We start from the raw sequence: 27,427 nt of genomic DNA, 5'->3' as shown, positions 1-27,427 counted from the left end.
CTTCCAGCGAATGTGTCACGTTCACTCCATATTCAAATGCTCTGTAGTGGATCTTGTTGTGGAGAAAGAAGATGTAGCATTGTCGAGTCGTACTGAAAATGAGTTTTTCTCGTTGTAAGATTATTCTCTTTTATGTTTATCTAGTTATATATGCTTGTTACAGTTTAAAGTTTCTCGTCTCTGTTTAACAATAATCTGTTTCTGTTTAAACGTTAGAGTTATCGTTTAACCTTTTGTGTTAACGTTTAAATGTTGATTTCATCATTTAAGAACAATTTTTCTATGTTTAACTTATGGATGGTTTTCGTTTAAAATGAAGTGTTGGCAGGAATTCGGATTCTGCGAGTGCTCCCGGTCAACCCCATGGCGACCCTGACGGTGTGGGATGCCTTCCTTCCTCGTCAGATCAAACTGAAGTGTTGTCGTTGGATATCGGTCAATGTTTTGACGGCGTTGAACATTTCAGGGACGTACTTCGAAATTTTGCAATTAAACGGAATTTCGACTTCAAATTTATAAAGAACGAGAAATACCGGGTGACTGTGGAAATGCGCTGGCTATCGGTGAATGGCGCCTTCATGCATCAAAAGAATATAATAAAAATATTTTCAGAATAAAGACAATCAACCCATCACACACTTGCGGTGGTGGAGTGGGATCAGCCTCTCACCCGAAAACTTCCAAAAAATGGGTAAGCGCACGGGTGATTCAGAAACTCAAAGACCGGCCCTTGTACAAAGCCATCCACATTTAGAAGGACATGTTGCGGGAACATGGTGTCCACATTCCATACAAGCAGGCTTGGTTGGGGAAAGAGAATGCCTGGGTGGTGCTCGATGGCAGTGACATCCTCAGCTACGATTTGTTGCTTTGGTACGTGGATAAGGTGGTTGAGACAAACCCCAGCAGCATTGCGATTGTGGAAAGTGACTGTGAGCGGTTTAAACGTGCATTCTTTTCTTTCAGAGCGTGTATTGTCGGATTCAAGAAGGCTTGCAGGACGCTGCTGTTTGTCGATAGTACCCACCTCCTTGGCAAGTATCGGGGTACTCTACTTGGTGCTACAGGCAAAGATGGAAACAATGGTTTTTTCCACGTCACCTTCGGTATTGTCGATAACGAGACCGATGCCAATTGGACTTGGTTAATATCCAAGTTAGGTGATGCTTTATACGAGGAAAGAGATTATCATGAGATAATTACATTCGTCTCGGAAAGGTCTAAGGGCCTTGTGAACGCTATTGCGAGAGTCTTCCCTTCTTCCCCACATGCATACTGTCTTCGACACTTGGAGGCCAATTTCATGAAAGACAACGTCAGACTAGGGAAGGCATTGAGTGAGGAATGTTGGTCTATATACTTCCGTATTGCATGGGCATCCACGACTAAAGATTTCGATGATGCCGTGAATGAACTGCATGCCACATCACCCGAAGCCCATCATCGGTTGATCAATAAATCGGATATGGCACATTGGTCGAATTATCTATTCAGAGATGACCGTTGGGGTGAGATGTATTCAAATGTCGTGGAGTCGTTCAATGCTTGGATCAAAGAAGCTCAGCATTTGCCGGTAACGAAGATGGTTGACTCCATAAGGTATTCGAATGTTCATTGTCACTTAAATCTTCGTATTTCCCTTTAAAATCGTTTATAAAGTATTCAAATATAGTTGTCTTTGTTTAACTATCTAACTCATTGTTTAATTTATAATAATAATTTTTAACAAACTCTATTCCTCTTTAACTATAAAACTCTTTGCTTAACCTTATTTGAGATTTGTGTTGTACGGTGCACAAGTTCAACTTGATGCGAATGTTATGCAACCGCCTTGAGCAAGCCACCAAATGGGAGACCTACTTGTGCCCTGACATACATTCGAAGATGGAGATACTTGTTGAGGATAGTCGAAATCTTTGTGTTGGTCGTTGTGTCGATGAACGTTAAGTGATTGACCAGTGCAGCTACTCTGTAGACCTTGCCATCAGAACATGCTCATGTCACAGGTGGCAAGTTTATGGTATCCCGTGCAAACACGGCTATGCTGCAATAATGCAAACAAACACCAACGTCCATCGATTTATTAGCGGCTAGTTCACCGTTGACAATTACAAATTGGCGTATAAGGAAGCTATATTCCCCATACCCGACGATGACAAGCCTACGGATGGAAATCGTGAACTGCGAAAAAGGATTGAGTCACAAGACTTTCAAGTCCGCGAGTTACGTTGCAGCCGCTTCCACGGCTCCGGTCACAATCACAGATCTTGCAATGAAACTGTCGTCGACTAGCCATTGTAAAATAACTGATTTTTTTACAAAGAAACAAAGTTAGTTGTGTGCCAACTTTTCAGTTTTAAACAGAGAGAACATTATTCTTACAGTTAACACATATATTTAAGTAGAGACGTTGTTATTTTAAAATATCGATAGTTATTTTCGCAAGTGACTAGTTCGTCTTAACTTGTAACATGGATATTTAAACAGTGAAACTGATACTTAAACAATGAAAGTGATAATTAAACAATAACGGTGAAAGTTAAACGATTACATTGGATTGTTAAAGAAAGAGTCAAGTATATACATATAGAGATACATGTAAATTTATATTGACAAAATTTCTCATGTCCTTTGTAAAAAATGAATTGAATTTAAGTTGGTTTACATTTGAAACTAAAGATGGTTTACAATGACTATGAACCCGCTTGCGAACACTCCCCTTTGGTAGTGATGCCGGCTGCCCTCCCCTCCTTAAGTATACGGGAAACATACTTTAATCACAGATAAGGGACGTCCGTCTCCGGTACCCGTAGCTTCTCACCGGTGAGTAACTGCTCGATAAACCGCATGACATAGACGCTGCAGTTGACACTTCCTTCCTTTTGTCGTGGGGTTTCGGTGTCGTGAACAAGCGGGTACTTTACCGTGCCGACTCGCCCAACTCCATGTCGACACAAAGGTCGAATAGGTTCCGCTGTCGAGGTATACAAGTTGATATTAGAATGCCGATTATTTAATGAACACTATTACTCAAACACAAATTATTAAAGCACTTACCATTTCTAGCTCGTTTTTGTCGTATTCCTCGCTTTGGGATGAAGAATAATGCCTGTATTCTTGTTTGTCATTGTCAAGGACGACGACATGGAAGTGGCCACTCATAATTATCGGGAGGATGATAATGTCAACTTCATGCAAGTTGCGCGCGGCATCTCCGATCATAGCCATAGTGGAATCATGTGCGTCGTCGCCCTGCTTTGACATGTACAGCGCTAGTGGTCGTGTGATGGAGGCGCGCTTCTTATAACGTTGTGGCACTACGCTCATTGACTTTTGCAATATACATACGAAAGCGTCCATCACATCGTCTGCGACCATCTCCTTCCCCTCAAGCAGCTCGAATAGACTAGACCGTGTGGTGCTGACAGAGTCATTCTTCCACACGACAGTGCTACGGTTGAACGGAACATAGATACGTAAACAATATTGCAAATACTTAAATGATATAACAAGATTTAAAATTCTACGTAAAATATTTAACTGATAACGATATCAATTAAATGGTAACGTATAATAGTTAAATATTAACATTGTATATTTAACTGCTATATGGGATATTTAAATGTTAACTATAATACTTAAATGGTAACATATAATTATTTAAAGGCTATCTGTTATGGTTAAACGTTAACGCTATTACTTAAATGGTAACATCAATAGTTTAAACAATACCATAAAAACTTCAAACTTACTCGTCGATAGGGCAGTTGAGGAAGATCCTTATCAACTCCTGCTCGTACTTGTTGAGGCGCGATTGGCCAACGTATTTTTTCTTCTTCGGAATGCAGACTTCCCGGGAGAGTGCTAATTTTTTATTGCCATTATTCTTCTCTCTCGTCTCCATTTCCGCGGCATTCCCTTCCTTCGATGGGGGCACGACGGCAGCATCAACGGAAGACACTTCCTTACATGCTTCTTGTTGTTGTGGGATTATGTCTACCTTCGATGCGGCACTGTCGGCCATTGGTTCCACCGTGACTTCGACTTCGTTGAGGATAGACTCAACGACCTTCTCAGTCGCGGCCACGGCAACAGCATCAATGGCAGACACAACATTGGCTAGTTGTTATTCTTCATGGATTGTGTCCATCTTTGATGCCGCCGCACTGTCAAACACCGGTTCCACCGGGTTCATGAAGTCGTGACGGGCATGTCATCAACCGCCGCACTGTCAAACACCGGTTCCACCTTATCGACCGCGGCAATCTCAGCGTCTTCTGCGCACTCCTTCACCGTGACGGGCATGTCATCAACGGTAACACCATCAGCCGCCGATGGTGCTCCAATTGTTTCATCATCAGCCGGCGGTGGAGACGGAGGCATTATTGTTTTCCTCTTTTTTACAAGCCTGTTCGAATGAGGCCGTCTTGGAATGGCCATCCCGATGATGTCCTCGCTCGCCGACTCGACGGCGCGCCCTCGCCACGGTGCTTCATTTGTTTGGAGGGAAGGCGCAGTCGATTGTGACTATGCCCGGCCTTCCAATGCCTCAACCCGAGCGACAAGCTAAGGGAACTCGGTCATCAAAATCTAGCAAGCCTGCAGAAGAGTTGCAGTTACATCCTCGCCTAGTGCCGGCGGAGGCGCTGCCACGATTGGGGGGGCTGCCACGGTCGGGGGGCTGCCACGTTCGGGTGGGGTAGGGGAGGGCTTCTCCAGCCTCGAGGAATGAGTGCGCATTTTGGGCCAGACGTAGGAGAACGGCGTCGAGCGCGCACGGAAGAGGTTGCGCTCTCATCTTGCCTTCAAGCAAGCGGTTCCGGTGCAATAGCATCCAACCGACGGTTGGCCCGAACAAATATATCTTCGTCAGCATTCGCCGGAACCAGCCCAGGAAACTAACATGTATAAACCAAACAATCTTAGCGAAATCATTCAGTTTAAACAATAAAAACTATATTTAAATATGTAACTTATATATTAAACGTTATAGAGTATTAGGTTAAACAGAGAACAACATATTTAAACATTAAAGACAAGTTTTAAACGGTAGATGAACAAAGTTAAACGGTAAATAATGGTTTTAAGCATTAACGTTTACTGTTAAACACATTGGTTTTGAATTATTACCTCTTTTCCTTCGAGAGATGACAAACTCGTTTCTACCGTCACTTGCTTCCGGTAAGTATTTTCACCGTAGCACAGCATCCTTGGGATCTTGCAGAAATGGACTTTTTTCCCGGTTCCGGTCAGCTCGTAAAACCATATGTTAAGCGTGACCGTGCAACCCTTAACATACCCGGTGTTGGTCTTCTTCCCCGCGCATCTAGATTGCACTCGAGCGGCGGCTTGTGGAATATCCTTCATAAGCCACTTGTGCGTCGCCTGCGCCCATGCGTATCGCCCCATGGCAGGTAGATCATCGACATAATCAACGATCCAATTAGGAACCGAGTAGGACGTATTTGGGAAGAGGATTGTACCCAGGATGTACACCATCAGTAGTTTGGCAAAATTTTCTTTTTCTCCCCTCTGTCCAACGAGTTGGTGAAGAGTGCTCTTGATGGAGTCTTTGTGTCTCTCGTAGGTTTTGGAGAAATAACTCTCTTCGAAAGTTGAGCGTGTTTTCTTCTTCTGAAACACAACTGCGTCTCCATTGCAACGCAGACCAAGAACGAGGGCCACATCTTCAGGCCTGAAAGTCAGCATGCTTTCCCCGATCCTGAATTTATTGGTGCGGCTATCATACCTTTGCAGCAGAGAATCAAGAAGGGCATGCTCTTGGTATACAGCTTCCAACTCGGTAAATGCTGCAAACGGTGTCCTTCGGATGATCTCCCAGTTTCGAGAGATCATGTGAACTTTCAATTCAGCAACGGTCTCCACTACCGGTGTCAAGTAGCATCGCCCATTAACTAGATTGACCGCCATAATCACAAGCCTGCGAAAATAACAGCACATTCAGACATCAGTATTCACAAATTGATAAGCGGAAATATAAGTTGTTAAACGGTAAACTCTTAATCTTTAAACATTGATATCATTTGTTAAACAGAGACCTATATTATTAAACAGAGATACAACTAGTTAAACGGAGAAAACAAAACGTAAACGATAAAAGCTCATTATTTAAACGGAGACCTCATTTTCACAGCTTCAACCATATCAACTGAAAGGGTAAACGTAGATTATAAACATTGTACAAATCACAACAATCGAAAAACCATTTCGATCGTGTACACATACGAAAATGTAAAACAAAACAAAAACCATAGCCCAGAGATATCACTGCAGACTAACAAAACAAAAACCATAGCCGAGAGATATCCCCGCAGACCAACAAAACCCCAGCCGATAAATCCCCGTGCAGGCTTCAATGTCTTCCAAGAAAAACAAAATCACAAAACAAACCCGAAAAATGTCTCTTCGTAACAGAATAGTTAACAAAAAATCATAATCAATACCTTAGACTGTAAAGTGATGAAATGCCGAATACTTGCGCGGGACTTCTCCTTCGAGACGCCGGTGGAAAGGGAAGAGCTGGAGACGCGAGTTGAGAGAAGACAAATTGCTGGAGACACAAGTTGAGAGAAGACAAGCAGCTGTAGCCCTAAGAAAAACCCACCCACTTCCTTTCACACCGCCGAAATGGGTGCATCCACGACATCCCGTGCAAGGGCATTTTTGTCCATAAAATTTAAAAAACACTCCGTTTAATGCCGTTACATACTTTGGGGGTTTCAAAATCATGGAGAGTAAAAGGAAGGGATTTTTGGGGATTGCAAAACTATGGGGGTTTGTTTGGCAATATGGCAAAGTTGGGGTTTTTTTTTAACAATTTCCACAATAATTTTTAATAGAAACTGAAAACACCAAACAAATTAATATTTATTTATACAAAGAAGATGAGCCAAAACATAAACGTTATGGACAAATACAAAGAGGAGATGTCCAGAGAAACAAACCAAGTTCATGGAGGGTTGGAGACTAAGAAAAGCACACTAGGAGAATACAGAAATACTAGAAACAATGTAATTTATGCCAAGGATAATTTATCATAGAGATTATAACAACAACGACACAAATTCATTTTTATTATTTTTGACGTTCTTCAAGACTCTGCGCAGGTCATCACGAAGCGGGCCCAAGTCCTTTTTCAAATTCTCAACAATTGTCTCAAAATGTTCAGCCTCAGTCTTGATCCCACGCATGGCTGTCCTCATGTTCTTGTTCGCCTCCTCATCATTTCTAAAATTTTCGTCAACCGATTTTATATAAAACTCCACCTGCTTATGAACACGGGCTTTAATGCCGTCGAGCTCTTTAGTGGCTCTTGAAGTTTGCTTCATAACTGCTATGATGCCGATGAGTTTATCACTAGCTTCATTCAGTTGATTAACAGTGATGTCTTTCCTACCCTTAAGGGAGCTCTTATACTCATTCAAAAAAGAGCTAATCTCACTAGCCAGCCGCTCAAGCGCCTTGTGCCCAAGGGCAAAGTCTTTCAATCCCATGACCTGGTCCCTACTCTCGATCACAAGCAACGCAGAGGTCATCAAAAATGCAACGGTGGCCACACTGCAAAGACTAGACGCAAATACTTTGCAATATGGCACCCAGCTGATCTTTCGGTCCAGGTCTGGCACGAGCTTCGATAGTTTCTCGACACGGGAAACGAGACGCTCGCCCTCGGTCTGGAACTTATTGATACAAGTCTGAGGCAAAACGTCGCCTTGGGTTATGAACTTTACGAGACACTCGAGGACGTACGAGGTGTTCTCGCCGTTTTCGAAGCGGTTGACTGCTTCGAAAAGGAGGTCGGCACTGGATTGGTTTTTTTTTAGGCATTCGTCGATAGAGCTGAGGAAGTCGTCGGTACAGTAGCTGCTGGTACTGAAGTCTTCTAGGAGGATGGAGACCTTGTACTCCAAGGACCTTATAACTTCTTCGACGTCCTCCTGCGCTGGCAAATTATCGGGGGGGCGTTCTTCTCCTCCGCCGAAGTATTTCCGGAAGTATTTGCATAGAAAGGCCCCCATGATTAGTTCTCTTGTAGTAGTGGACCTTGTGGTTGCAAAGCTCTGGTTTTTATGTTTTGTTGGCCAATAATTGAGGGAAGAGTGGTGCTGAATTAAAGCTAAACATTGTGTTTGCGCGAAGTGCTTAGGTGTGTGCGAATGTGACAGCTGACGTCGAGTGTTTATTGACCCAGTCAAGAGTTTATTTGCTTGTTCACTTTTTTTTTTTTTGAAAAAAGAAGAACCATTTATTCAATGCAAATCAAGAATTAGACAATCTAAAAGAAAGGCAGGAGGAGAATAAATCCACTCCTGAATATCTGAGCTAGAAACAGTCACTTTCGCTAAGGTATGAGCGCACTGATTAGCCGATCTTCTAACAAAATAAATCTTAATATCTTGGAAGAGAGACATAAGCTCTAGACAATCTCTCAAAACAATAGCTAGCATGAAGCCAGGAGAAAGGGATTTTGCGGTGAGGCCTTTCACTAATACCATTGAGTCAGTTTCTACATCCACTTGATCAAATCCATGCTTAAGAAGCCAACAAAGAGCCGCTCGACAAGCCAAAGCCTCCGCCGTAGTGGAATCATTTGCCATCGGAAGCGGACCAGCAACAGCACGTCGAAACACACCCTGAGAAACTCGAACAAGTGCACCAAAACTTGATGAAGAAATTCTATTATCTAAGGATGCATCGACATTACACTTCACGCGATTCAATGGAGGAGATGACCATTGATGATTTTCGCTGGTGACCCCATTGACTTGTCGTGGAACCAGTTGATGCACAACATGTTAAGTCTTGCCATTGATACAAGAACGAAAATCCTCGTTGAACCACATGAACAGCAGAAGAGCATCTATGCCCCCAAAATCGGTCATTGCGATTATTTGGTTGTTCACTTGTTCTGGATTTTTTTAATAATCGTCAAAGTTTGGTTTGTGGGTACAAGGTGCAAAGCATTAGGCTATAAGCTATGGACCCAGAAGGGATCGCGAAATAGGAATAGTGTACGAATAAGGAATGGAACGGTGAGGTTCGGTGTGCAATTAGTTTTGTGTGTAATACAATGATTTTTATTAATGGATCGAAAAGAGTTTGAATTTATATATACTCACACACATCAATACATCATTAGCTGGAAAGTGGTTACATGAAAATATATAACATTTTCTTCACGAAATGGTTTGATTAATTAAATATGTTATACAGATATAAAAATGAGTGTGGACATAATAGTGGATATTTTTGTTGACTTGATCACGGTCTTTTATTAATTGGTTTCGTGGAACAATGGTTATCTAATAATTGTAACTGTAGATTTGCCGACTTATTTGATATTTCTAATATTTTATAGAATGCCTATAATAACAATTTGTGCCTTGACAAACACAGTCGGATTAAATACTATCTCAAGTGGGTAGGCTACATATATCAATCTTAATAGAGTGACTGAGCTCACGCGCAATATCCGCTTGTGAGGGCTCGTGTCACGCTGTCTCGCCACACGGCCAAATTTATTTTAAAAATATAATAAAATAAAATAATCTATTTTTATATAAAATTTAAATTATTTTTTTTTATTTTTATAAATGAGACAAATGTAGTATAATCAAGAGTGTGCACACATGTTGGGAATTGATCGTCCAACCTATGTACCCTCATCTAGTGACACATAATTATGGTTGTAAATATGCACCCACAGCCGATGATATTTTAGCATTACTGCATCCAAAGGAAACTTGAACCCTTGACTATTAAATCTCCACAACAATACCTTTCACAATGGAGAAATGATCCATAAAGCTGGTTCCGTGGTAGTTACCACGGAACCAAAATATGGCTCATCTTCACCCGTTGGAGTGTCTTAATAACATTTAGAACAAAGGGTAACAATCTTTGAAGGTAATAATCAATCCATTCTTATATTATTTAATAAATAAATAACAAAATTTATAAACACATGACTAAAATTGAGCCACGCTTTAATTGCGTGGTAGTTATCATATAACCGAATCTACTTGATTATTTCTATTGATAATGGGGCCAATATCGCTAAGCTATTAATTTTTTTTACCCATCACTCAACCGGAACATTTTAATCTTCATAAATAATTAAATAATTAAATATTTATAAATATGTATAACTTTATGTTAAACAAAAAAAAATAAAAAAAAAAGAGATAAATACTCTATAGAGTTTATAAAAAAAAAAATTACATGTTTAACAATGTGCCTATAGTATGAAACACATTTTACTTAGAGTTTATATTTATATTGAGTAAATTCCCTTCCTCTGTGTCAATTTTGTTGTGAGATAATATTGCATTTAGACATATAATTTGAAACAAAAATAAAACATTTTAATTGACAAAATTATAACATTATATATAGAGTATTTATGAGAAATGTCCAAGGCAAGAACAATTTATAAAAAATATAAAGATGAAAAAAATTTTTTTAATTATAATCTCAACCTCATCTATAACTCATTGAAAAATTCAAAAATTAAAAACTATTGGCATTAGAATTTTTGACCACAACGTTTAAAAATATATTTAGTTTTTGGAATTTTTAACGTTTCCATCTTTTTAATTTCCTATGTTTCGATATCTTCAACTTCTTCTACTTTGCTTAGATATGAAAAAGAATCCATATTCAATTATAAGGTTGACCTAAAACAAATCATGATACATAACTCCTTACAATGCAAACTTGTTGGCGTATATTTTCTACAAAATGAAAATTTATTTGATAGCTATATAATGGGTTTTGAAAGATTTAATAAAATATTTAATGCAAAACTAATAAAAATAATTAAACATCTTTGTTACTGATATCATATTTAATGCAAACAAAGATTTAAATGTATTCTTAAAAAAAAAAAATCATAGTTGTTCTTTAAAATGCTATGGAAGCAAATTATAGAGCTACTTCAATATTATGTGTTAGTTCCGGAGGAGTAGGTATGTGATAATTTTTGCTCAAACTCATAGGAAATGAAACCACACACAATTAATCATGTAAGAGAAAAGAGACACACAAATTGGTTACATAGTTTGGCACAACCTAGCCTACGTCTGCGTGGCCGAGCCTGAAAAAAATAATCTAGTAAAAAAGGAAAAAGAATGAAGAATACAACACACTCTCTCACTCACACAATGACAAAAGAAATCCATCTCTAGATTACCCGATGTCCACTTTCCTCAATCCACACACTTTAGGGTTTCTTTTGTTGTGGCTCATTCTAAATCTTCAAGATGGGTATTTTTATATGGACGCTCCCACATCCTAACAAAGCTTCCTCTTTTAGATTCTCCGAGGGCTTTTTGAACTTGAACATCTTCCAAAGTTAGATGTTGTAACTCCAGCTTGTAACTAAACTTGCAATCTTGCGGCCATCTTTGCGATCTTGGATCGAGTTCTAGCTTAGTTGCAATCGAATTTGCGACACCTTTAACCCTCCCAGTTTCTTCAGTTCACTTCATAGTAGTTGGCTTGTCACGAGCTCCTCTTGCCTACAAGTCATCTCAGCAAGTCCTTTTTCCCAAGGGTTACATCCATCAAGGCGCGTATCCATCTCACTGAAGATGACCTCCAAAGATCTCTTAATCTTTTTTTCAAACTTGGTCTAAGTTTGGCCGTCACAAAATCTTAAAACTTGATCTTCATTTATCTAAGCTTGGTTCTTTAATATATTGTTACTAAATTTGATCTCCTCTCATCTAAGTTTAGATCTTCAATATCTTCCAAGCATGATCTTTAATCATCCAAGCTTGGTGTAGCGACGTGAAGTGTATGTACCCGATCACTTAATAAAGTGTGTATAAGTGCAAAATGTCGGGTCCCACACGAATAAAAGTGAATACTAATAACCCAAAAAATAGCTTGAAAGATGAGTGTTATGTGTGTGAACAAAAGCAAAAGTAAAAAGAAAATACGAGAAATAAGAGGAGAGAAGTCAAGAAAGAAAGCGATATCTGGGCATAGCATTCCTCTATGGTTATGAGGTACAGGACAATAGTTGTTTAAACATGCAATCCTATTTGAACCGAAAGGTTTCCAGAATTATACTAAACCCTAATTTCTCAAGCGAAGAGTAAATAAATAAGTCTGCAGGCGATATAGACATCCACACAATGGCATTAACACTCTATAAAAATTTTTATCATGGGCTAATGACAATCTCTTAAGTAAATAATTTCTCCCAAAAAGAGATTATCCCTAATATGAATCAGAGTAGAAATGCGATTTCTCATAAATTTTACTCCACATGTTTGCAAACAGCATGAAGATTATCACTAACCCACTAAGAAGGATTGTGGGAGATATGGTGTCAGCCTTGAACCTAACGGGCATGTGGCAACCGCCACGACGAGACAAGTGGGTCCCACAACGGCCCCACCTTCAGGTCACCGGAAGGCTCAATATAAACCTATTATCATAATTACATAGCTAAAAGACAACATAATAATAAGATCACAATAGGGTTCCCTGATGCTAGGGACCCTAAACACTGAGTAACATCAACAACGAGTACAAACCAAGGGTTCGAGATACAACGAAAATTACAAATACATGAACAACATATAAAGGTCAAGTCTAGTGGATCCATAAATTTTTCATGCTAGCTATAACAAAGCCCTAAAACAAGAAGAGAGAGATAAATCACTCTACTCTTTGCACAACACAACTACGTCGAGCGTCGCGATGCGAAAAAGGTGAAAGCGAGAATAGTGAGTAGCAGATATTACCGATGAATGGTGTCGAGCATAGATGTAAAGCAGTGATAAAAGTATTTCAAATAGTAATTTCAGATGAATAATAACATATAAAAATCGGGTTCAAAATATTCAACATATTAACAAAGTAACACAAAGGTTCATCAAGTAGTAAAAAGCAAATAACATTTTAAAATACAATGAACATACCTCCAAAAATACAGGGTGGCCTAAACAAAGCAGTTCCCACGCTAATCATAGCTCACGACTAGACTAGGGACCACCAAGGAGTTTTTAAAACTTTTTAAAATTTAAAAGGGTTTTCTCTTTGTGTTGGCCCTGAGATCCCCGTGTGGTGACCGGGTTTCTACATAAAGAGAATCCCCATCATCAATGGCTCTGCACCTCTTGACCCAGGCTAAACCCGAGGTTAACTCACGTCACTCCCATCGGGCCGGACCATGGAACCCCTACTGCTGCGATAGTCGGACTAAAAGTCCGTCTGTCACCACTCAAAAGCGATGCCACCATATAATTCTTCTCAACTTTCCAATTCAAAATAATCCATCATCCCAATGTTTAAATCACTGAAATATACATCAAACCATATCTCATTTGCATATAAATACGGAAATGCAAGTAAACATGTTTCTTTTCAAATAAATAGGTATAAGCATTCTAGTTTTAACCATTTCAAGTAAATTAGTACTCAAAAATATATATATATATATCAAAGGGAAAGTCAATTTATCATCAAGTTTATGTGATAAAATCACATGAAGAAATACTTTTAGTACTCTTATTAAATCTATGCAATTATAAATTTAACCACTCACGGAACCCGATCGTCTCGTCCCCGAGGGAGCGCTCCACTGATCGTGAGCTCCTTCCCCTTGGAGGGACGCTTACGCCACCCTAGATACAAGCGAGGGAATTCAAATTTTTAATGAACATAAGAATGATAATCACAAGAAAATGTATAAAATACGATTATACATGTCTAATACAAAATATTAGGGTTTTAAGGCAAAACATCGTCATTTTGGATCCAAACGATCTCAGAATGGAGTAAAACTAGTTCCAATGAGTTCAGGGTAAGAAGAGCTTCAATGTGGACCAAAGAAATACCAGAAAAGGCTCAAAATTTTTGGTGCTACAGTAATTTCGAAATTGCTACAGTAACCCGACCCTTATACTATGGATTTTCTCCCAATTTACAACTCTAAATCAAAAATTTTCTTCTACAACATCCTCATACATGCATTATAAATCATTGGCTTCAATTTAAGCCTATGGATCATCATATTCATGGAGAAATCAAAATTTTTATATATTTCTAAAAACAAGGAAATACTGGGAGAAATACAAAACAAAAAAACATTGGATATAAAGGCTTACTGGGATTCGGGAGTGAGAGAGGAATGAGTTTTGGTATTGAAGTTCGCTGGAAATTCTCACGGAAAATTTTTCTTCTAGGGGTATGCTCGGCGAACAAGAAGAACAAGAAGCAAAGGAAGCAAGAAGTGAAGAAGGAAGAAGAAGGTTCAGGTTTTTTTCTCTCATTCATTTTTCATTTTTAAATAGGAAATGACCTAATTGCCTTCTTAATAGAAAAAATCATATAAAATGGATCCAAATGACGGAATTGCCCCTGATTTTTCACATAAAAGCTACCATGCAAACATGCAAAAAAATGCCACTACTACTAAATGACCATTTTTATCCCTAATGCAAGCATAAAAAATCTAAATAGGCCCAGAGGTCTAAATCGGGACGGGTACAACACTCTACCCTCCTTATTTTGTCCTCAAAATTTCGACTTACCCAACTCTTGAATAAATGAGGATATTTCCTTCTCATGAACCGTTCGGGGTTCCCAAGTTAACTCCTCAATCTGATCACTTCTCCAAAAGAACTTTTACAAGCTGGCACCACCTTTCCCAGTACTTTTTCTAGCCCGATCAAGGATACGAGCAGGGCCTCACTTCAAAAGTCAAATCTTCTCGAAGTTCAACTGGAGGTGTTTCAAGTGCATGCGACGGATCTGGTACATACTTCTTCAACAACGAAACGTGGAAAACATTATGGATCTTCTCTAACTCTGGTGGTAACTGTAATCTATAAGCCACTGGCCCAATTCTTTCAAGTATCAAGAATGGCCCAATATAGCGAGGATTTAACTTTCCCCTGCTACGGAACCGAATTACTCCCTTCCAAGGAGATATCTTCAGGAAAAACTCGTCACCAACTTGGAACTCTAAATCTCTTCTCTCGTTATCGACATAGCTCTTACGCGAGTCTTGGGCCACTTTTAACCTATCTTGAATTACCTTCACTTTTTCTGTGGTTACCTCAATTAGTTCCACACTCTGCAACTTTCTTTCACCAACTTCATTCCAACAGAGGGGTGTTCGACACTTACGCCCATACAAAGCTTCATAAGGTGCCATACCAATACTTGCATGGAAGCTATTATTGTAAGCGAATTCCACCAGAGGTAAGTGCTTGTCCCAACTTCCTTGGAAATCGAGAACACAAGCCCTCAGCATATCCTCAAGTGTCTGAATTATACGCTCTGATTGACCAGTACATGCAGGGGATGATATGCGATCCTGAATCTCAAAAGTTGTCCCAAGAGCACTGATGAAACTTAGGCCAAAAGCGAGATGTAAATCTCGGGTCGCGATCGAACACAATTGAAAGCAGTACTCCAGTGGAGTTTAACGATTTTAAGCTTATAAATAGCTTAGCTAACCTCTCAAAAGGATATTTGGTATGAATGGCGGAAAAATGGGGCTGACTTTGTCAAGCGGTCCACAATAACCCACAGCAGTCATGCCCTTAAAGAGTATGCGGTAACCCAACCACGAAATCCATAGTAATATGCTCCCATTTCCAATCGGAATAGGTAAAGGTTGTAATAGTCCACTGGTCATTGATGTTACGCTTTTTACTTGGTGACAAACTAAACATCTTGCTACAAATTCTGCGATCTCACGCTTCATTCCAGACCACCAATAATTTTTCCTGATCGTACGATACATCTTAGTCTTTTGCTGGGTGTATAGTATAGGGTGAGGAGTGAGCTTCTTCGAATAGCACTTCGAGTTACGCATCCCTTGGAACACAAACTCTTCCCTGAAATTCCATAATACCATCACTGCGAAACCCAAAATCGCTAGGTTCAGTTTTTTTCCAGTCTCTGTATTTCCTTCATTAACTCTTCATCAGTTCTACGAGATTTTACGAATACGCTCCGATAATGATGGTCTCACCACAAAAATTTGCCAACAAAAACTCCCTTTGGCTCGATCTTAAGTCTCACATCCATGTCTCGAAGAGCTGCAAGTTGAGACCGATAAGATGTTGTAGCAGAAGCTAAAGAAGTGGAAGTTTTCCTACTTAGCGCATCTGCAACCACATTGGCCTTCCACGGATGATAGTCAATCACCAAATCATAATCCTTGATCAACTCTAGCCATCTTGTCTGCCTCAAATTTAGCTCATACGAGGTAAACAAATACTTTAAACTCTTATGATGCGTATAAATCAAGCATTTCTCTCCATAAAGATAATGTCGCCAAATCTTGAGGGCAAAAAAACTCTGCTGCTAACTCCAAATCATGGGTAGGGGTAATTCAACTCATGCTTCTTCAAGCTGTCACGAAGCATAAGCTATTACCTTCCCATCTTGCATTAATACGACGCAAGACCACGTCGTGAAGCATCACTTTGAACACTACAAACTCTTTACCACTAGTAGGTAGAGTAAAGTCTTGTGCCGAAAGTCAAAGCGGTTCTTCAATTCCTTGAAGCTTTTCTCACACTTCTCATCCCAAACAAACTTTACCTCCTTTCTAGTCAATCGTGATAAAGGTGCAGCAATCTGAGAAAACCCCTCCACAAAACGCCGATAATAACCCGCCAAACCTAGGAAACTTCGAACTTCAGACACATTCTTTGGTTGTTCCCAATCAATGATTGCTTCAACTTTCTTTCGATCCACACAGATTCCTTCTCCAGATACAACATGCCCTAAGAAGACCACTTCATGCAACCAAAACTCACACTTTGAGAATTTAGCATACAACTTCTCTTCTCGAAGGATCTGCAATACTGTACGCAAATGTTGCGCATGCTCTTCTTCATTTGCTGAGTAGATCAAAATATCATCGATGAAGACAATTACAAACTTGTCGAGATAAGGTCTGAAGACTCTGTTCATTAGATCCATAAAAGCAGCTGGGGCATTAGTCAGACCGAAAGGCATGACCAGAAAATTCATAATGCCCGTATCGTGTATGCGAAATCTTTGTCTTCGGCACATCACTTTCCTTGATCTTCAGCGATGATAACCGGACCTTAGATCAATCTTGAAAAACACTCTTGCCCCATGGCGATCAAATAAATCATCGATTCGGGTAGAGGATATTTGTTCTTGATAGTCACCTTGTTCAATCTGCGGTAGTCTATACACAATCTGAAAGAACCATCCTTCTTCTTCACAAAGAGCTGGCGCGCGAGGGTGACACACTCGAGCGTACAAACCCCTTATCCACCAAATCACTGCAAGCTGTACTTTCAGCTCCTTAAGTTACGTTGGTGCCATGCGATCTGGAGGAATGGAGATTGGAGCGATGCCGGTAGCAAATCAATAGCAAACTCAAACTCTCGGTGCGGAGGCAATCCGAGGGCAATTCCTCGGAAATATATCCTCAAACTCCTGGACAATAGGAACATCCATGACGTTTGGTCCAACAATTCTTGTATCTACTATGTGAGCCAAGTATACCTCACATCCCTTGCGTATAAGTTTCCTCGCTTCCCACGGAAGATATTACACACCTCGAAAGAACCTTCCTTTCACCCTCAAACACAACACTCAGTCCATGAGAGCTTTGCAAAGTTACTTCCTTCTTGAAGCGATCAATGGAAGCCTTATGCCTATTTAACCGAGTCCATACCAAGTATGGCATCAAAATCTCGCATCTCCAATGGAATCAAATCGCCTCAAAAATCTACACCCCTTCACTTTGATAGGACATCCACGAAAAAAACAACCTCCTCGACAATCTCTTCACCCGAGGTGTTTGTATCGAAGTTCACGAGTCTAATGGGGAGGCTATTCTATCGGCATGACATGAAAAATGCGAGTGCTAACAAAAGATCTCTCGACCACTGAGTCAATCAATACATATGCATCATCTTTGAAAAAAATAGATCGATACACTGTAATCACGTTGGAGTACGTCCTCGGCTTCCTCATTGGTCATGGCAAAAACTACGAGTGCGAGACGGAGTGCGAGGTCGTCTTTGTTCCACCTTGTGGACTATTACTAGCGACAAGCGATCCGGTAGGGGACAGCGGTGTAGAAGTAGTAGGCGGTACACCCTTAGGCCCGACTCTGTCGTCCGCGAGGGAGGAGGTCTTGAACACAGTGTTGTGCGGCCTAACTCTGGACATCTTGACTTAAGGTGACCCGATCCGCCCCTGCTGATAGCATCTGCGTGGTTCACGGCATGGACACGGATGGAATCTATTGCGATTCGGCATCAGGGAACATTTCCGGTTGATTTCCCTCCATAGCGCCACTCGCGGATGTAGCACCCTCCGATTGCCGGCTTGTCCTAGACGGAGTCGGTGAGCTGGATCACGAAAAACACGAAGAAGTACCCTCACTCTTCTCTGCGCTTGGGCGGCCTTGAAAAAAATCCGAGTTTCTTCTCTTGGCCAAATTTTCACGAAGGCGTTTACCTTCAAGAACCAATTTCTCGACCCTCGATGCTAAGCTGAACCACTTCTTTGAAGCTTTGATTCCCGATAGCGCCATCTTCTCTACGATACTAAGATTCGATCGTGCCTCAAACTTGGAACATAAAGCTTCTTCACCACCAACAATTTCGGTACAAAAATTTTGCCAATTCTTTCAAATCGCTTCATATTACGCCCTTTGCCTTATTTCCTTGAACCAATTTCATGTACTCTTGTAAAGCCTACGGTCACGGTGAAATCGAGTGTAATATTCTTCATCAAACTCATGTAGAAAATCTGACCAAGTCAGTGGTATTTCTGAACGACCCTTGAGAGTTTCCCACCAGATCCTTGCTCTGTTTTCCAAAAGCCTGACTGCAACCTTTAGTTTCAACTCATCTTCTATGCCCATGTCTTCAAAAGTAGCAAGCAACCTCTTTAACCATTCCTTGGCAGCCATAGCATCACCTGAACCATCAAAAGCATTACATCCCAACTGTCTTGCTTCCTTCAGTAGCTTGGACAAAATTAAGCTCTGACTGATTTTACTGTCTTCCACTGGTGCTTGCTGAACTGAAGGCATTGGGGGTGGTGGTGGTGGTAGTACAGACACTGGCTCAGTATGGGGCTGTCCCCCAAACAAGCTCCAATAACCAAGGAAATCACGATATTCCTGATATGTCGGCTGACGACCCTGAGCATCCCAATATGCCTTAAAGCTTTGGAGAGCTTCAGGTGGTGGTGCTACTCACGGGGTTACGATCGAGTGCAGGGACATGGAACTCCAGGAGCATGCACAGAAGCTGCCACAGCAGGCTCATGTCCTGAATTGACCTCTTGCCTATGGGGAGAAGGAGGTTGAGCAGGAGTAGGTTCCCCAGAAGGAACACTAGCTCCTCGGCAGCGTCACGTGGGACGTTGTCTTTGGCATTCTAGCGAAAAAGAACAAAGAGAGACAAATTTTTTTAAAGCTTAACTCCTATATGCACTTATGCTAAATGCAAATCGATGAGTGGATCCACTAGTCTTTAAGGAAATCAACAATTTTGAGAATTTAAACTAAGATCAATGTAAACCTCTAGCTCGATACCACTAAAAATTGTCACGCCCCGAACCTAGCAGGACGCGTGGCAATCGCCACGACGACAGAAGTGGGTCCCATAGCGACCCCACATTCGGTCGCCGTAAGGCTCAATATAAACCTGTTATCACAATTATATAACTAGAAGACAACATAATAAAAATATCACAAATAGGGTTCCCTAGTACTAGGAACCCTAAACACAATAGCAACAATAACTGGCACAAACCCGGGGGTTTTTAAGATACAACCCGAAAAATATAAATACAAGAACCACATATAAGGTCAAGTCTAGTGGATCCATAGAGGGTACATGCATACTATAACAAACCTAAATAAAAATGCAGATAAACCTCTCTTTGCTTTGCACGGCACTAACTACATCCAACGTCGCGATGCGAAAAAGATAAAAAGGGGAGTGGTGAGTATGAGAGGTTACCCGATGAGTGGTGTCGGCATAGATATAGCAGTGATAAAGTATTTCAAATGGTAATTCAAAGAAATAATAATAGCATATAAAAATCGGGTTCAAGTATTCAACATATTAACAAATAACACAAGATTCATCAATAGTAAAAAGCAAATAACATTTTTAAAAACATAATGAACATAGCTCCAAAAAAATACAGGTGGCCTAAAAGCAGTTCCCACACTAATCGTGGCGCGACTAGGCTGTGGGACCACCAAGGAGTTTTTAAAACTTTTTAAAAATTTAAAAGGGTGCCTTTCCTTGGTGTTGTGCCCTCGAGATCCCCGATGTGGTGACCCGGGTTTCTCACATAACAGAACCCCCTGTCAATGGCTCCGCGCACCTCTTGACCCGGGGGTAAACCCGGGGAGTTAACCACGCCCGCCTCCCATCGGGCGGACCATGGAACCCCACTGCTGCGAGTGTCGGACTAAAGTCATCTGTCACCATCAAAACTAAATGCCACAACATAATTCTTTCTAACTTCCAATTCAAATAATCCATCATACAATGTTTAAATACGGAAATGTACATCAAACCATATCTCATTTGCATATAAATACGAAATGCAAGTAAACATGTTTCTTTCAAATAAATAGGTATAAGCATTCTAGTTTTAACCATTTCAAAGTAAATTCGTACTCAAAAATATATATATATATATCAAAGGAAGTCAATTTATCATCAAGTTTATGTGATAAAAACACATGAAGAAATACTTTAGTACTCTTATTAAATCTATGCAATTATAAATTTAACCACTCACGAGAACCCGGTCGTCTCGTCACGAGGGCGCACTCCATCGATCGTGAGCTCCTTCCCCTTGGAGGGACGGCTTCGCCACCTAGATACAAGCGGGGAATTCAAATTTTTAATGAACATAAGAATGATAATCACAAGAAAATGTATAAAAATACGATTATACATGTCTAATACAAAAATATTAGGGGTTTTTAAGGGCAAAAACATCGTCATTTTGGATCCAAAGCGATCTCGGAATGGAGTAAAAACTAGTTCCAATGAGTTCGAGGGTAAGAAGAGCTTCAATGTGGACCAAAAGAAATACCGGAAAAGGCTCAAAAATTTTTTTGGTGCTACGGTAATTTCGAAATTACTACGATGACTCGAACCTTATAGTATGGATTTTTCTCCCAATTTACAACTCTAAATCAAAAAAATTTTTCTTCTACAACATCCTCATACATGCATTATAAATCATTGGCTTCAATTTAAGCCTATGGATCATCATATTCATGGAGAAATCAAAAATTTTTTTATATATTTCTAAAAAAACAAGGAAATACGGGTGAAATACAAAAACAAAAAAACATTGGATATAAGGCTTACGGATTCGGGGAGTGAGAGAGGAATGAGTTTGGTATTGAAGTTCGCCGGAAATTCTCGCCGGAAAATTTTTTTCTTCTAGGGGTATGCTCGGCCGAACAAGAAGAACAAGAAGCAAGGAAGCAAGAAGTGAAGAAGGAAAAAAGAAGGTTCCAGGTTTTTTTCTCTCTCATTCATTTCATTTTTAAATAGGAAATGACCTAATTGCCCTCTTAATAGAAAAAAATCATATAAAAATGGATCCAAATGACGGAATTGCCCCGATTTTTTTCACATAAAAGCTACCATGCAAACATGCAAAAAATGCCACTACTACTAAATGACCATTTTATCCCTAATGCAAGCATAAAAAAAAATCTAAATAGGCCCGAGGTCTAAATCAGGACAGGGTACAACAGCTTGCCTATTACATGATCTACCTTCAAGCATCAATTACAGTTTCAGTTTGCTTCACGTGGAAACTTTCATTATGCAAATGCAAAATGAGGCACTTAATCTTGCCAGTGGTGTTACAAAATCTTTATATCAGCTATATGATGTTATCACCCATGATTTGCTGACATTTTTGAGGTAATTACCATCAATTTGTGATGAATTATAAGATTTAGGTTTATGCCATTGTTTCTTTTCTTTTCTTTTTTTTATTTTTTATTTATTTCTTATAACTAATTCGGTACTCAGCATTTCTAGGATCAATTTGATACATGGAGCATATTGGCAAGAGCAAGAAATGAAGGTAGGCTATTTTCTAGAACTAAATGCCCAATGAGCCAGAACTTGTATGAGTTTGTTTAATCTTCTGTCTCTTACCATCCAACTGAATTTGTTATAAACTGATGTTATCTTATCATTTCTATAGAAGGAGCAAGTGAAGTGTTTACATCTTTTTTTAACAGCCCAAGATTCTGCTACTAATATACCAAAAAACTTGGAAGCAAGAAGGAGATTACAGTTCTTTATAAACTCATTATTTATGGACATTCCTTCAGTAAAGCCTATTTCCGAAATGATCCCTTCTAGGTACTTTTATAAGATTATTTTAATGTCTAAAACGTATTTAAAATTGTAACTAACATCTTGAATGTTTTTTTGAATAGTGTGTTTACACCCCATTATAGCGAGATTGTACTCTATAGTTCCTTAGATCTCCGAGTTGAAAATGAGGACGGCAAATTAGCCCTTTTCTATCTCCAGAAAATTTTCACTGGTTATTTTTTCTGTCATACCTTTAACTTGTATTCCTTTTATTATCTTCATTGTACTGCAATCTTTGTTGGTGACAATTTACTTGATGAATTTATTTTGTTTCTGAATGCTACCTTTAAGGTTCTTGGTCTTATTTATTGTTTAGTTAGTGGATGCGCCTTACTTTTTTTTCTCTTATACTGGTTCTTGGCTTCTAGCTATCAATATTATCTATTGATGGATGTGGTTAGAAAAACTTCGTTGAAAGGAATGTCCAGAATTAGGAAGCTTGATACTTCACCCCACTGAGACATCTAATAGGAGAATTCAGTGAGAACATTGATTGGAAAATTACTAGATCTTAGCCTGAATAAAATTCGGATATGGCTATGTAATTGTCTATAGAAATTGTACACAATTGTAATTGGATTTGTATCCTTCATCATGATGGGGTTGCATTGGACCTTTGTTGGATTTAGCCTGGAAGTGGCCCCACTTACAATTTTACTCCTTAATCAAGACTTTGTGGTAATGAGAAACTAAAGTTTAAACTTTGGGTTATGGAAGAAATCTTTTGGTCGGCTTAGTAATACAAGTGGGACATGCACAAGCATAGGCTGAAATAAATTGAAAAAATTAGAGTAGTCTTAGAATTTTATTTGAATCTCTATGTCATCTTAAACTGTGGAGAAATTCAGGGGTTAAAATTTAAGTGTGGTTTAATATATCAGATAATAGCTTGGGTACACTTAAGAAATTAGAGAAGCTTGTAATAATAGAACTAGTAGGTTATTTTCAATAGATTTGCCGCAACAATTGTGAAAGCTTTGGCTTTCTAGGTTCCAAACAAGTTATTTTGTCTTTTGTATTGTCTGGTTCATTATTTATGTTGGTGTGGAACCCAATGATGGCTGTGTTCATTAGTTTGAACCATAGAAATGAGTAACTTGTTTGTTGCTTAAATTTTTCTCCTATAAAATCAATAATGATAAAGTTGACATTGAAGCGGTTTGTTTAATTGCTTGATACTTCATTTCAGATGAGTGAGAAAATTTTCTAGAGCAAATTGGTTGTCCAAAGTCTTCTGTAGACGCTCTCCAGGATAGCTCAGGTTACAATCTAGAACTAAGGTTTTGTGTATCGTATTGCGGCCAAACATTAGCCAGAACAGGTTTGTGCATCCATAAGCATGATGTGACCTTTATCTCAAATCAAATGAGGTCATCCTTCTTACAATTTATGTCCTGTGCATGTCGTTTCTTGGTTAATTATTTGGCTCCCATGCATTGCAGTGCGTGGTATGATGTACTACAAAAGGGATCTAATGCTACAAAGCTATCTGTAAAAGAGATCTTCTGCAGGTAATTAACTTTTGTTGGCATTGTTAAATACTATGCGAACATATTATCTAGGCTCTGAGTTTGTTTGGTTTGGTTTGCAACATGGGTTGTTAAAAATAGACGATGCAAGGGTGTATTTGAGAAATTAATGTTTCAGTTGCACATTTCGTTCTCTTTTGAAAATGTAACTGCTCTTTGTTCTTTGCCTATTTTCAAATCCGTTTCAAAAAATGTTTCTGGTTTCTGTCCTGTGACTCCTGTATTTGCCGTATGATTCAATCTGTTTTTGAAAATGTTACCCAATGTCTGGTCTACTTTGTGATTTTGCTGTTATTTTATATTTGGCTTAGAATGTAGCACCGGAAACTGCTATGAAGGTATTAATGTGTGAGGCATTTTGCATGTATAACTGAAATGCAGACAAAATATTACTATGGTAAAGGCTTAAGCTGATAGTATCAGGCACCAAGGGTTGTATATTCAAATATGTTTGCTAATCCAACACACTATTCATGGACACACTCAACCAACTAGTCAGGTAACATGTCAGCTTTAATATTAGATGGAAATGTTATATGCTTTCAAATTCTTTTGAAAATGCTAGCCTGAATTTCTTAATATGATTGTAGCTTGTATAGATATGTATTGCCACAATATATGACTTGATTTTGTTAATGGCTATATAGGGGGAATTATCATCGATTTTTTAAAGGGTGGCTTTGTCTATTCAATTTCTTCATCCGGCTTTGTTTAGTTTAAATTAATGATGAAGAGGCCTCGAAAGACTGTTTTTATGTAACTATTTGTTGGTTTTTTGTCATTTTGGTTCTACGCCCGGTTTTGAACGAGAATAAGAGCTCATAGGTTATATGTGATTTTATGGTTTACTGACCGATAGCAGAGAATTGAGCAGCCTGGTAGATGATACATTAGTACAAGATTTTTTTGTTTGTTTTGTGTTTATTTTTTATAATTGAAATGGTTTTTTGTTGTGTACTATCATTGACAGATAAAGATGCATTATTTGGTTCTGAACTTCAAATCGTTTGGAGAGACTTATTTTTCTGTTTCACATAATGATTAGTTCATATACAGTCACTTTTTAAATTGTCTTGATTTTTAAGCAAATTCAATAATTTTAATGGATAAAATATGGGCTTGCATGGTGTTTATTAAAAATAATTATCTTGTTAGTGTTAATCCTCAATTAGGGTCTTTCTACAAACCTCTTGACCCGGATGGTCTCTCTACATAAAGCGACGGTTTGGATGACTCACCACTTAGCTGGCAACCGCCACATCCCTTTACATTTTTTTAGAGCCAATTATGTGTTCGGGCTATGGTGCTTGGTTGGAATCGATGACTGCAGGTCGAATCCCGAGCCATCTTTTTTTGTCTTCATCGTTTTTTCAGAATCTTCACTCATGATTTAATTTTGAATTGTGCTTGACTTGAGTTGGGTACTTCTTTCAGTTTTTGAGCATTTGATACTGTGTTTGAAGATTTTTTTTTTCTATTGTGAAATTTGACAAAATTATTTTGTAGCCTTTGCTATTTATGAAAGTTTGGCCATTTTGAGAGCATTCCTTATTTAACCGAGTCTGGCATTACTGATATGCTTTGGTCCATAATCAGTATCGACCAACGGGAAGATGCTTTGTTGTCAGTCACATCAAGTTTGCTGAAAATTATATGCTTTATTCTTGGAGTCATTTTGTTAAAGCGTAAGTATGGATTTGTTTGCTATGTTTGCTTTAACATTGGGTGTGCTGGCAGCAATTGTGAATTGCATTTCCATATAGTATAGTTTATGGATATACTGAGGGTGGTGCATCATCTTTTATCCTCCTCACTGTCAGCAATTGGTTTCTTATCATTTCATGGCTCTTTGCACCTTATATTTTCAATCCTTTGGGTTTGTGTGGCAGAAGTACGGTTTGATGCTATCACCCCACCCTTTTTTTTAATCTGTTTTCTTACTATTATAGTTTGCTATAAGAACATTTTATTTTCTAGTTTATCATTCATTCTTGTTCAGTTCAACAAAACAGCCTTTTTTTAAATATTGATTCCCTAATGTGATGTTTATTCATGGGGTGTGCAACACATTCACAGGACTATGGAGGACTTTGATGATTGGACTACTTGGCTTCTTTATAAAGATGGAATTGGGGTCAAAGGTGACCTAATTGAGGATTCCCTGTCACTATGGAGTCCTGGTGGGATGAAGAGCAGGTTTGTTGTCTCTTCATATTCAGCTAAAGTTGCTTATGCAGTATACAGTTCGAATCTAAAATCCCTGTCATTTTTGTGTAGTCTATTTTTGCTCAGTTTCTTATGTCCTGTTTCTGGGTCTCTTTGAGAGACTAGTTTACATGTCTAAGGCTTTGATTTGTTTTTCGTGTTACTTGTGCCTATGTTTATCTCATTGTTGAGCTAAACATATTTCATTCTTAAATTTTGATAAAACTATGAAAGAAAATGAAGACGAGAGGGAGATTGAAGAATAACTTGTATTCTTTGTATAAACTGTACAAAGAGCCGTCCTTTTATAGGTAAAGGAGGCGAGAACACAAGGTAATAATTACTAAGACAGGTGGATCTATAATTGATGCTAATTTAATCCTCAATCAGTCCTACAAAGGTCACAGGTGTGGTTCAAAAGCCAGCCAATGGTAGAAAGTGTCAAATGCCAATATCAAGCATCATTATTTTCAAAACTGCTGTAGATGCTCTTCCTTTCCTGTCTAAGGTAAAGCGACTGCTACTCTTGGCAAAGTCTTGATCTATTTTGTAACAACTTGGGCGCATCATTATAAATCACTCATGCAACATTCTACTGATTCTGGTATTCTTTGTTCTTTTTGAATGAGATGCATGGCCATTTGTTATTGAAGTTCAATAAGTCAGAAGAAGTTTCTATTTATCATGTCTCGATTTTTGATTATATTTTGCTTGTTTCACATGACTTTTTCTTTTTCAATTACTAGCGCTTTTTGCTATATTAATGATGCAATGACTCAGATGTGAAGGGTGCCAAAAGTTTTCTCCTTTGCAACATCTATAGGTCTATCTCGTGAAAAATCCAAAGTATGAAGAAATGAGAAAGAGTTTTGGTTATCTTTGTGAAATTTTCTGCCTAAATTTCATGTTTATCAAATGATACTTTCGGCTCATATCGCTTAGCTCTTTTCTGATATAAGGTGCTTCAATGCTCAATGGTTAAACATTATGAAAAATGTTATGTTTTTCAAACCGGCAACTATTCAACCATTTTATTTATTATTATTATTATCCCTCTTCTTATGCTTCTTATTTATCTTATTTATTAATTTTTTTTCTTATATTTATACTTGTTTTTTTCTTTGTTCTTCTTCTTTTTCTTATTAATTAATTATTTATTTATTATTTATTTTATTTTTATTATTTATCTTATTTATTATTTATTTATTTGTTATTATTATTACTATTATTATTATTCATATTTTTTTAATATATTTCTTCTTGTTCTTC

The sequence above is a fragment of the Dioscorea cayenensis genome, unplaced genomic scaffold, assembly GCF_009730915.1.
Source record: "Dioscorea cayenensis subsp. rotundata cultivar TDr96_F1 unplaced genomic scaffold, TDr96_F1_v2_PseudoChromosome.rev07_lg8_w22 25.fasta BLBR01000138.1, whole genome shotgun sequence".
Classification (NCBI taxonomy): Eukaryota; Viridiplantae; Streptophyta; class Magnoliopsida; order Dioscoreales; family Dioscoreaceae; genus Dioscorea; species Dioscorea cayenensis.
This window is presented reverse-complemented; position numbering follows the sequence as displayed.